Source organism: Cibotium barometz, chromosome 39 (genome assembly GCF_041138505.1).
Source record: "Cibotium barometz isolate CiBa-2024 chromosome 39, ASM4113850v1, whole genome shotgun sequence".
NCBI classification, from domain to species: Eukaryota; Viridiplantae; Streptophyta; class Polypodiopsida; order Cyatheales; family Cibotiaceae; genus Cibotium; species Cibotium barometz.
The window spans coordinates 21546765-21560187 of NC_141084.1; positions in this window are offsets into that span (position 1 = coordinate 21546765).

Here is a 13423-nt window from a genome sequence, read left to right on the forward strand (position 1 = left end):
GCTCCAGTTTGCAGCTCAGGCTGCTGCGTGAAGTGAAATTTACACTGTAGGAAAGGTGACTGTGTGTTTGTTGTTGAAGTGTTTCCGTGTTCTGCAATCTGTCTCTGCAATTTGTCTTCTGCAAATCTGTTTCTTTTGTTATTTTTCTGCTCCGCGTGTGAGCGTGCGATCTGTTCTTTGGTTTTTTGCGTGCGGGGGGGATTTCTGAATTCCCAGACTTGTGCTGTGTGCAAACTACGCCGCGGCCAAGGCTGAACCCTAGAAAGAAACCGTAGAAAACTTATCTCAAAAAATAAAAAATAATAATAATTTCAAAAAATAAAAAAATAAATTTTTTTTTCTAAAGAAAAAACCAAACGTGTGGAGAGGAAAGATTTTTTAATTGGAGAAAAAAAATTTGAAAAGAAAAACCCCCAATTGATCCCGACCCCGGCCTTGGTCTTTTGATATATATATATATATAGGAGAGTGAGCCTCCATAGCTTTCAAGTGAGAGCTTATGGGAAGTTGTGCCCTATATGTAGCCCACTCCTATATATATATATATAGGAGAGTGAGAGCCTCCATAGCTTTCTTTCAAGTGAGAGCTTATGGTGGGAAGTTGTGCCCTATATGTAGCCCACTCCCCAAGGAGTGAAGTGAGCATGTGGGATAAAGCCTTCGCCCTTTCCTCCACAAGCAAATAGGTCTTCACCCTTTCCCCCACAAGGAAACAGACTGTTTTGAGGACCACAGGAGCTCTGGATAGGCGATCACGGTGCTGTAAAGCACGCTAGGACCCTTTAAACGATACGCTCGTTTCGAGCTATCACACGCCCTAGTTCAAGTTCGACCATAAGTAAGGGGGTGAGAAACAGGTTAAAAACAATACAAAAACAAGTAAAAACGGGGTGTGAAACACCTAAGAAACCACTTGTGTGGACTTCAAGGGTAGTTACCAACGCCCGTAGGGTACCCACGTCATATGCATCTACGCTCTGGTCACTCGGGTGCTAGAGCCTAAGCCACTAGAAAGCGTTTCAGTCTACGCAGGCTCACACCATCCCTCCACGTTAGCATCTTGGCCTTCGGCTGGAACCCAAGGGAGTGCAACCCAAGATCCACGAATAGTGGATAGTGACTCATCCTCTGCTGACTCAGAAGCCATGGAAGGGCACCCTACCAAGAACCCTGAGGAGACAAGCCAAAACATGCCAGTTTGGGCCCCACAACCCGAATCTAGCATGTTTAGTCATCTAATAGAGACCTTTAGTAGAGCTACACGCTCTGAACATGCGACAAGCGAAGTAAATGAAGAAGGAGGGGTAGTAGATTCGCCATTCACATCTTATGTAGACCCTACCCTCCCAAAGAGTGTCCATGTGGATATTCTACCCACTTCGTTTACTGAGCTACCACCTTCCGATGCGCCTCCTAAAGTAGAGGTCCCTAGAAGCCAATCCATAAGAAGTGACATTGCGTCCACTTCAAGAGAACCGTTTGGCACACCAAGTCTGGATGGGATATTTCTCAATGAAAATTGGGAATATGATCTACACACAGAGACTCTAACTGACCTATACACGGGCTACACATACCATGTAGGTTGGTTAGAAGTCCTACGATCTACATCTAGCGCCACTAATCTAGAGGAGCAACAACAAATGATATGTGAGGTTATTCATAGAATTATCCAAATTGAGAGGCAAAATAGGGGAGTGAACTTAAGTTCCACTGGCCCTATGAGATTTTTGGATACAGGCAAGGCCAAACAACCAACCCTATCACAATTGGAGACTCCTTCGGTGAGTCCCATAGACCCTTCATATGTTGTTTCACTTGGAGTCTCAATGCAGGTTGAGCCCACGAGCAATAACTTTAGCTTTCCAACCTTGGCTCAACTTTCCATTAGGGAACCCACAATGCCTACCCCAATGATGAGCGTGATGGAAGGTGCACCTGTTACCACTGTAGTTAGTACGACACCGCTACCTAGTGGAACAGTACCTACAACAGTGCGTGCCAGTGCCTATCGACCTTATGTACCTATCGCTACTCATGCTCATGTAGCTCCTACGCCTCTTAGTATGCCAATGGCGTATGCTCCACGACCGCCTTATCACAACCCTTATCCAAGAGGAGCTAGGCCTAGTCACATATCATATCCTACGTCATTTGCCAACATACCCAGACCAATGCCAACTCCTATCAGCCAGGCTATCCCAGAAGTGCCTCCACTAGCTATGCCTGCTCACCTAGGTGATCTCGCAACGTTTGCTCAGACGATCGGACGATCTATTGCGGAAAACATGCGAGGCATGCCTGAGAGAGAACCTAGAAGCAAGGCAGTACAAGTGGCTAAGCTCACTCAGAACTTCAGTGGTAACGAAGATGTGAGGAAGCTGCATAAGTGTAAAGCTTTAGGCTTAACCTTGAGTGGGAAGGCCGGAGATTGGTATCGAACCTTAAGGGTTGAAGAGCGCACTCACTACCCCACTCTCAAGAGATTGTTCTTGAAAGAATACATACATGAGGGTGTGCTTTGGGAAGTAGCATCTCAACTCCAAAAAGCTGAACGTGAGGAAGGGGAGTCAGTGAGAGACTTTATTAGTCGATTGAAGCATCTAAATTCTCGCTGCACTCCCGATGAGCGCTTTAATAATAACCAACTGCTCGATAGATTCATCTGAGGATTGCGCCACGAGGACATATACAATGGCCTAGTCATTAGAGGTCTTACAATGTGGGAAGCAGTCACTGCCAATGCAATCCAGTTAGAAGACAACTTGATGATTGCATGTAAAAAGGTGTCTTCGGAGACAAAATCCGTTAGTTCGCTAGTATCTGGGCACGAGCCAATGACGGTGAAACCTATTGCCAAGGAGCCCAAGATATCTGAAATGTCTGTGACCGACCTTACTAAGGCTCTCCAAGAATACTTTAGGGGTAATCGAGCTACCCAGAATAGCCATATGTACCTAAGGAGAGAGCAACACTGGTGTTCGGTTTGCTTAGGACCACATAGCACGAGTGAATGTCCCACATTCAGAGTCAAATTCAATGGGAATTGCAATGCATGTGGTAAGTATGGCCATCAATCTAAAGATTGCCTAGTACTTAAGCGAATGTTGGCAAATCAGGCACCACTAGCCTGGTCAAACACACCTCAAGTACCCGCGCTAATGCCTGCACAACCTGTCGAGCAACCGTCACAGCACATAGTTCCAAGGAATCCGAATGTAGTCCAGTCTATGCCGTTACCATCGCCAGTGCTAGGACCACAACCTCCACATCCAAGGATTACTCCTATAAACCAGATGGGTTGTGAGTCACATAGTGCGTGTGGGGATTATGAAGAGGAGATAGACCCCATTGCTCCATACGGGATTGATACGTTTGAAATGACTCCCCACTACTACATGGAGGATCATTTCAGGCAAGTCAAGCCTGTATATCAAGTGGCTGCTCTCGCCACAAGAGGGCAAAACCTTAATACCTTGGCGAGGAGACCACCTCTTCCATGCTACGAGTGTGGTGGACCGCATCGTGTAGTGGAGTGCCCTAATAGGCTACAGAAGATCGCTACTCAGATGCAACCAAAACAAGGGAGCACATCGGGAATGCCGGTACTTACATGTAATCGTTGTGGCATAGATCATTTGATTGCTCAATGTCCACATAATCCTAATGCACCCAAGATTACGCCATTAAATTTGGTTGAGGTCACCAACCAAGCACGAGGAACCACACCCGTTGTACCCGCGAATGTAGTTACACGGTCAATGCTTCAAAATCAAAACTACATTCTCGAGGAGAGGGATACTGCATCAATTGCTCGAGCAAAGAAAAAGAAAATGCGGCGGAAGAGATCGCTTAATGCCACGAGCTCCAAGCCTAGTTCAAAGACTAACATAGGGACAGGAGACGACCCCGTGTATATGAATGATCCCGAAGATGATTCCGATTCAATAGAAACCATGGGGACCAAAGCCACTACCTTAAGGGAGGAACCCACTCGGGAGCTCAACGAAGGAGAATCAAGCGACTACATAAATAAGGGGAAACAGAAGGAAACTTCCTCGGCCCCACAACCAAGTCAGTTAATGCCCTCTCGACCACCCAAACTGACTGAGACTCCCCAAGACAAGCCACGTGGGCCAAAAACCCTCAAGAAAAAGATTGGAACTTACCCAAACCCAGTTGAGGAGATTGAACAAGTGCAACACTTAAGGGGTTTGGTGGAAGAAACACAAAGAGAACTGGAGCCAAACCCGAGAAAAATTAAAATTCCAGACACAGTGTTTCCTACGCAAGTTCAACCTCACAGGAACCATAAACCGTTAGCTATACCTAGTATCATTTAGGAAAAAGTGAGGATAGGACATCAGGAAGTGGCCAAACACCCTTTTTGCTTGAAAGAATGTTTAGTGAGGGAATGCCTGACCCCATCGAAGAGGAAGTGATTCCATCTTCACCGGTCCCTAGTCAAGGGGCGATGTCTCGAAAAGTACCGTTGAATGTGTCTAAGCTAATGGATTTCATGTCCTATGAAATCAGAACCACGATCATATCCAAATTATACGGAGATCCTGAGCTATTCTTAGCTCTTCGAGCATTTCTCAATGGAGAACTAAAGGTGGGGCTATCACAATTTGCAAATATGGATAGACCCGACACACTTCAAGATGAAGGGGAACATTGGGATCTACAACCCAACCTAGATGAAGACTCGGTCGTTGAAATACCTGTGAACAAGTTGGGACAGTACTTTGAAGGTGACGAATCTAATGCAACCCTCCCCATTACTACCAAGGGATTAACTCTAAAGGGAATCCTTGATGGTGGTGCTGGAGTGAGCATTGTGACTAAAAACTGTTGGGAATCTATGGGAAGACCTCACCTCGAAGTCACAAACATAGTGGTTAAGATGGCAAATGGAACTATTGCTAAACCTATTGGAATGTTAAGGGACCTTAAGATCAAGGTTCTGGGATACAAGGTAAAACATACCTTCATTGTAATGGATTTCTCCAAGCATCCTATGTCATATCAAATGATCTTAGGACGTCCTTTCATGAGGGAAGCACAAATGGTACATGACTGGTCGAAAAACCATGTCTACCTACAATTCTAGGACTCTGTCATTCGAGTTGATCTTGAGAATGGTCGTGCACATCCTTTAGGAAGCAAGGTTATTATCAATAATCGATCGGATACCACTGTTCACTCCGCCCCATTAAGGTATTGCTATACATGCAAAAAAGAGACTGATGATGGGAAAGATCCTCCTTATATGGATGTCCTACCGGGTATGACTGAGTCGGATAACGTGGATTGGGTACACCTAGCGGCAACCATAGACACATGGGGAAATAGAGGCACAAGTTGGGTAACACCTGCTGAGGAGCAAGATATGCCACCATTAGTGCCAATAAACATGATAGGTGTTATGCACTTGACTCCTGATGGCGAGAAAGTGGCAAACTCCACTGACATTGAAAGTAGCGAAGACTCTGACCAATGCAACTCTGAGTATGAATCTCAAGAAGAAACTAACTCTGAGCCTGATGGGGGGGATGAATCAAATATTCACCCAAATGTGGAAGCAAGGTGCTCAAGGCCTAGGACAGTGACCTCTTGCAGTTCATCCGAAAGTGAGGGGGACACAAGTGAAGATCGACCAAGTGAGTCCGAATCTAATAGAAACAAAAATCAAAAACTTGGTAAGAAGAAAATGAGACATAAGCGCCAACGCTATCGAGCTAATGTACGCACTGCAATAAACAAGGAAAGATCCACTGTAGAATGGCTTAGTTATGTAGGAGCCATTGATGCTCATCGGAAGTTAGCAGATAATTGGGGACAATACCTCCAAAGTGTCATGTGGTGTATTCCGCAACCTCATGACGTCGCCCAATTAGAAATCAAAGAGAAGCCGAAACTAAGTCGTACTGCAAGAAGGCGGCAAAACCAAGAGTTAGCTCAGCAACAAAAGGAGGCGAAATTGAAAGAAAAAAGCCTGGCACAACAAGAACCAGTAGACTTACACCCCGCACCCGAGCATTTCAAATCATTCACCACAGGGGAACGTAAAGTGGTCTACACAAAAGCCCAACGAACGCCTACCAATGGGAGTAGCGGTGTCTACGATGGCCCTGCGGTAGTTAAGGAGATAGACTTAGCAGATCCGAGTGAGGAGTCTAAACCAGTTTTTATTGCTCAAGACCTCACCCAGTCAGAGGAAGCTGCACTTAAGAAGCTTCTTAAGGAATTCAAGGACATATTTGCTTGGACATATCATGATATGAAGGGTGTTCCACCCTCTGTGGTGCAACACACGATTCCAATGATTAGCACTGCTAAACCAGTCCAGCAACATCCCTACCCAATGAATCCTAAGTACGCAAAGATTGTACAAGAGGAAATTGAGAAGCTTGTAAAATGTGGATTCATATACCCTATTGAGCACTTAGAATGGGTTTCTCCGATAGTCATCGTACCAAAGAAGAATGGGAAACTCAGAGTGTGCGTTGATCTCAAAAAGGTTAATGCAGCCACCAGAAGGGATCATTACCCCTTGCCATATTCTGAACATGTGCTTGAAAGAGTGGCAGGCAAGGAGGCATATAACTTTTTAGATGGGTACTCGGGTTACAATCAGATCACAATTACAGTCGAGGACCAAGCTAAAACAGCATTTATCACGGAGTTTGGAGTGTTTGCCTTTCGCGTCATGGCTTTTGGCTTGACCAATGCACCTGTAACATTCCAACGATTGATAAACACGGCCTTTAAGGAATATCTAAGGGACTTCTGTGAAGCTTTCTTAGATGATCTTTGTGTTCATTCCTCTTGGGACGAGCACTTGATGTGTTTACGAAAAATATTTGAAAGGTGTAGATTATATCGCATCTCATTGAATCCTTTCAAATGCCAATTCTGGGTTAAACACGGAGTTATCTTAGGGCATATAGTGTCCAAAAATGGGATTTCCATTGACGAGAGTAAAATCAAGGTCATTCTGGAATTACCCCCACCCACCAACTATAAGGGAGTCCAACGCTTTATGGGCCACATTGGTTATTATCGAAGGTTTATTCTATTCTTCGTCGAGATAGCTCGACCATTGTATAAGCTTCTCATCGAGTTTATTTGGACCGAAGAATGTGACCGTGCCTATGAGCTATTAAAGAAGGCCTTAGCGAGTGCTCCAATCTTGCGAATGCCTAACTGGGATTTACTCTTCCATGTGCATATTGATGCATCAAACTTTGCTATTGGGTGTGTGTTAACTCAACCTGGAGAACACAAGCTAGACTACCCCATTAGCTTTGCCAGTCGCCAGTTGAACGATGCTGAGATGAACTACACCACTACGGAGTGAGAAGGGTTGGCAATGATATATGCAGTAAGGAAATTTCGTTATTACCTCCTTGCCACCAAGTTTGTTTTCTATGTGGATCATCAAGCATTGTTGTATCTAGTAAACAAACCATGCTCCACAGGAAGAATCACATGATGGCTATTGATTCTTCTTGAGTTTGATTTCACTGTTGTTGTGAGACCTGGCAAAAAACATGTTATGGCTGATCATTTGTCTCGCATACCTAATGGTGAGGCTCCTACGGGGGTTGATGATGACTTACCTAACACTTCCCTGTTCATGGTGGAGACAATGCCTGAATGGAGTGAGAAGATTGTTAACTTTTTAGTTAATGGCTTTCCACCCAAGGAGCTTCGTAAAGATCTAGCTCAAAAGCTAATCAAAGAATGCGAACCCTATTGCCTGATAGCCGGGACTCTCTATAAAAGAGAAAAGGATGACGTTCTTAGGCGTTGTGCCCGAGAAGATGAGTATCTATACATTTTGCAAGAGGCACATATGGGCGTAGCCGGTGGTCACTTCTCAGGAGACTTAACTGCGTGAAAGATCTTACAATCAGGGTATTGGTGGCCCACTATGTTCCAAGATGCATCACTCTTTGTGAAGGGTTGCGATGAATGCCAACGATACAAGAAACCCCAGCGGAAAGATCAGATGCCCCTACATCCGATCAAAGTAAACCAACCATTTGAAAAGTGGGGTTTAGACTTTGTAGGTCCAATTAGCCCAGCGGCCCGAAACACACAATCTCGCTATATTATTGTGGTCACTGACTATATGACCAAATGGGCTGAAGCGAAAGAAACACGTAAGGCAGATGTGAGGACAACAGCCAAGTTCCTCTTTGAAAATATAATCACGCTTCGGTTGTCCTTTTGAACTTGTGAGCGACAATGGTACACATTTTATAAATGACGTGATTAAGGAGGAGCTCACAACAAATTTCATGATATCCCATCATAAATCTACTCCTTACTATCCGCAAGCGAATGGCCAAACCGAGAGTACCAACAAGACTTTAATCTCTGTTTTGACAAAGACAGTTGAAGCTCATCGCACGGATTGGGATCTAAAGCTTACGACAGCTTTATGGGCCTATTTTGTACTGCGTACAAAGTGGCTATTAATTGCACGCCATTTAAAATGGTATATGGCCAAGAAGCAGTCATGCCGTGGGAATTTGTCATTCCTAGTCTTCGTGTTGCTACTCAAGAGGGTTGGGATGGTAATCCCTTAGTAGAGCGACTGTATATCCTTGAGCGACTAAACGAAGAAAGACAATTGGCTGTGTACAATGCCCTTGTGGAGAAGGATAGAAGGAAAAAATGGTTTGATCGCCACCGAAAGGACAAGGACATCAAGGTTGGGGATAAAGTCCTGATGTATGGAGTGCGTAACGAAAAGAAGAAGCTCAAATATGCTGGTAAGGGACCGTATAGAGTATGTGAAATTACCCCGCAAGGTACCATCAGAGTGGAGACTCTCGACAGAGTTGAAACCATTGGATTCCTTAATGGGAGTAAATTCAAAAGATACTATGACCCCCTAAGCCAAGAGGAGTTATATGCAATCCATCAAAAGAAGGCAGCTAAAGAACAAGCTGAGCTTAAGAAAATACAAGCGAGAGTTGAAGCCAAAGACCGTCAACAGCGTGCTAGGCACCAACGAGAAGCCAACTTGGGGATTACACAAGCATTTTTCGAGGAAGCAGACGAGGATTCACTCGAATCTGACCCACCTCTAAGATACCCAATTGAGTTACAGAGTCCTTACGGGGAGGTGCTGTATAATGCATTATTGGATACAGGAGCTCAACACAATTTGTTATCATATGGCGTATGGTGTCAACTTGGAAAACCACCTTTATCCAAGAGTGCTATCCAAGTTCAAGGTATCAACAAGAAGAAAACCCCTGTCTCAGGAATTCTGCACACTCCGGTTGCTTATGACAAGGGGACCATAATTCAAAGCTTTTTGGTTATGCCTGCTGGTACCATGGAAGGGACTGTAAACTTAGGACGCAAATGGATGATGGCCACCAAGTGCAATATCGATTGGGCAACCAGACGAGTCACAACGCAAGAACCAACACTAGGTCTGACCACTCAAAATCCCGCACCTAAGTCATCCACTCAAATATTAGATAATGAAAAATCACAAAGTCCAGTGGCAAAACCATCCTTGATTGTTTGCCACCCCTCTAACGCTTCAACGCCAAGAGTGGAAATAGGCAAGGTGGTCTCTAAGGTTCCGCTTACTATGCCAAAGAGTATATACAAATGGGTCCCAAAAGCTTCGTTAACAGCTACTTCCCCTGCTCAATCTCGTTCAGACAAGAAGCCTCGTAGAAGGAAAGCAGCTACCCACTCGAGAAAGGGCAATGTAACATCACGATGGATCCCTAAAAAATTATTAGTAGCCCAAGGGTACTACGAGGGGAATGACCAGATTTGGGTCCCTAAGCATAAGCTGAATCCCTCTACATCACCTGTAAAACCTTGCAAACCAATTGTTGCCACCCCAACGACAATTCAAGATCGTGGTAAGGGAAAGGTAACAGAGTGCTCTGCACCACTTCTTCCAGAGTTAGTTTGGATTCCCAAACGATATCGATCATTACCACCTAGCTCAGGAAGGGGGGAGCCACATGAAGCTTCTAGCTCCTCATGCCAAGCACACGCTGATATAGAAGTTTCTACATGCTCTACACCTACTCTTGTCAACACCCAACAAGAGACCAATGAGTCTATGTCTCCCTTTGTAAAAGTATCATCGAAAACCATTTCCTCCATTCGTCTCAATGGGAGTGTACACTAACGTCTCTGCAATTGGATGTGGCCACAAGGGTCATAAAAAGCTATCTGCCCACATCACAACCTATGACCCGCTGGACAAATTGGTTCCAAGAGACTGCAACATCATTGCAGAAAATATGATCTACCCAAGGAGAGGGGGAGCGTGTACTCACACTCGACATTCTATTGCTTCCTCCCTAACCTTCTCCCCTGACCATGTAATTACCAAATTCAAGGGGATGTATATATATAGCTTCATACATAGAAAAGAAAAGAGAAAAATAAAAAATAGTAAAAAGAGCAAGAGCACAAAAAGAGGAGAAATATCCGTAAACAATCAAGAACTAGATTGACCTGTCATCAACCTACTGATGCTATATCTGTGTTTGCAGATATGGCAAATGCAAGAGCATCGCACACTTCATCCACCTTTGGTGAGAGGTATCATCTGTACCTTTCTTAGATATTCCACATGTGCTATCCTGTAATTGAAACTGAATGGGATCATATAGATGTACTAGCCAGAGAGGATGTACTAGCCAGAGAGAAAAATGTTGAGGAATTAGAATGGCTAATTCGCCTATTGACCATGACTGACCCCTACTCCGTAGAGGACATATCCCCATTAGCCCAATGCTTTCCTTTTCCACAAGATGACTATCCTCGCATGGTTACATTCTTGATGAGTTTATGTGGATGGGAAAATGAAAAGGAAATATCTGACAATGATGAATGGGCGGATGAAACTCATGGCACTACTGAGGTTGACTTTATTTATTTGGATGATGCGGATAGAGGCTTAGCCTTAGGGCTAGAGCCAGGACTCCACAACATCCTCTTACCGTATCCTCAGTAGTAGTGTGGTGACTGGTAGGTAGGTTAGTGTTTTCAAGTTTTCTCTAGTTTGGATTCCTTAAACGAGTCTTTAATTTTTCACACTGATGTGCCTCGAGGTATAGTGCTTGGCTCAAAACTCTAGGAAGAACCACCCGTGGAGGAAACTATTTTTTTGGTTATGAAATAGGTGATGGGACTATAACTCAAACCACTTAAAGTCTTGAGAGATCTATTGTTAAATCATTTGGGTTAAGTTACATTCTTCATTTGTAGTGATGATGAACTTTTACAGGTAACCTTGATCCAATGATATATGGGAGAAAGCTAGATTGGTCCATGATTGGGATTCATACCATATTTACTAATGATGATAAAGGTGTGGAAGGTTTACCCACCAACTAGAGGGTTCCTCCTAGTAGAAGACTTTGATACCATGGCTAACTATGTCAATCAATGTGTGTTGGTCATCACACTTTGGAAGATAATCACAAAAAAATAGAGTATTCGCGCCAAAACCTAAGGACTCAGAGAATTGGATTAGCTACAATTGACCATTTATAAGACAAGCCACCTTAGGAGGGAATCAATATGACTACACCACTATGTACTCTTGGGGCTGTTAAATGCTTTGAGCCAGCAAAACACTAAGTGACACAAAAAAGTCCTATGGGGATAAACCATCTTTATCTAGGGATTTAAAACCTTGGAGATGTAAGCCAAAGAAGACTATAGCACCAACTGTACTCTTCAATGAGTTGGATCTACATTGGCTACACTATGTAAAATCTATTGGCGCATGAATTGTATAGCTTCTAACATAAAAGAGACTTGAGAAAAAGAGATTTGAGAAATGTCTCAATTCTTATCGGATCAACAACGGTTGATGTGAGGAAATGTCTCAATTCCTATTAGATCAGAGATGGACATATTGTACTGCTCAACTTCAAGATTTGTTAGGGCTCTTTAAATCTTTCCTTGAGCAGACCAAGCCCATTTCCATGGTTTTGGCTTCAAACAACAATCGTAGAAGTCAACCCAAAAATTGAGGTTTAAAAATGTGCTAAAAACCAAGCCCATTTCCATGGTTTAAATCTTTCCTTGAGCAGACCAAGCCCATTTCCATGGTTTCGACTTCAAACAACAATCGTAAAAGTCAACCCAAAAATTGAGGTTTAAAAACGTGGTAAAAACCAATGCAATCAAGCTTGCGGACTACTTTTTGAACTACCAAACGTAAGAATTTTGACAAGGTCAAGGGACCAAAGTTGTACTCTAAAAATACTACAACTCTCTAAAAATACTATAACTCTCTTAAAGAAATTGTTTCTAGATTATTTCAAAATTTTGACAGGGTAAAGGGAGCAAAGTACCCTTGCACCAAAACTTAGAAAAAGACTTCTAAAATTAAATCTTAACAAACCCTAATTTTTCTTTTATTAAACTAAGACATTTTTCTCATCTTGATACTGTTTTCCTCTCTCTACATCCCTAATCCTACTTTCTTTCTCCAGGCATCGGGCTAATCCTAATTTTAGAATTTAATTTAACCCTCCTAATTAATCTCCATCATCTATAATTTAATCTTCATTATTTATAATTTAACCCTCTTAATTAATCTCCATTATCTATAATTTAATCTAAAAGCTTGTCTAGACTTAAGTTTACCTCAATTTAAAGCATCTAGACCAATCTTCTCTCCCTAAAATTTTATTTATCCTAGGGTTTCTTTCATAATTTAAATATAAATGATAAATTCTCCTAAGTTTAGTAGTATGCTGTCCAAACCTCTAATTTCTCCAAGGTTTAGGGATTCATCAATTTGCTAAGGTTTTGCAAAGGTTTGAGTATTAATTTAAAAGAAAGAGAATAAAAATTAGACCTTAGAGGCCTCTAGTCTTGAAAAATTAGGCCTCTAGTCTTGAAAAATGTGTAGAGATTAAATAAATAAATATATTTTAATTTTATTTAAATTAAAACTACTAAATTTATTACAAAAGAAGGAGAAAATTATAGTTTATGAACAAAAGGTAATTGTACCTTTTAAAAATTAGCTTGTAGTAGGAGACATTGGATAAATAATTAAGCTTCATCATCTTCAAAAACCTGTAAATTTTTTGGTAGATCCCTAGGCTTGTACAATCTTCAAAAAATCACATCTTACACACTAAATCATTGGTCTGAACCTTGGTAAAGCTAACTTAGGGCCAATTGGACATGTGCTCTACACTGAAAACTAAGCAAAAGTGCTCTCTATAGCTATAAGAAAAAAATTTGTGGATTTCTCATTGGGGGGAGGGGGAGGGGGAGACGGGATTTTTAATTAGTTTACTTAAGTGATAGCCCACAATACCTTATGCATCTCAACCTTAAGCTTCATGCATACACCCATTTTTCACTACGCATACATCCACCCATATATCTAGTTAAT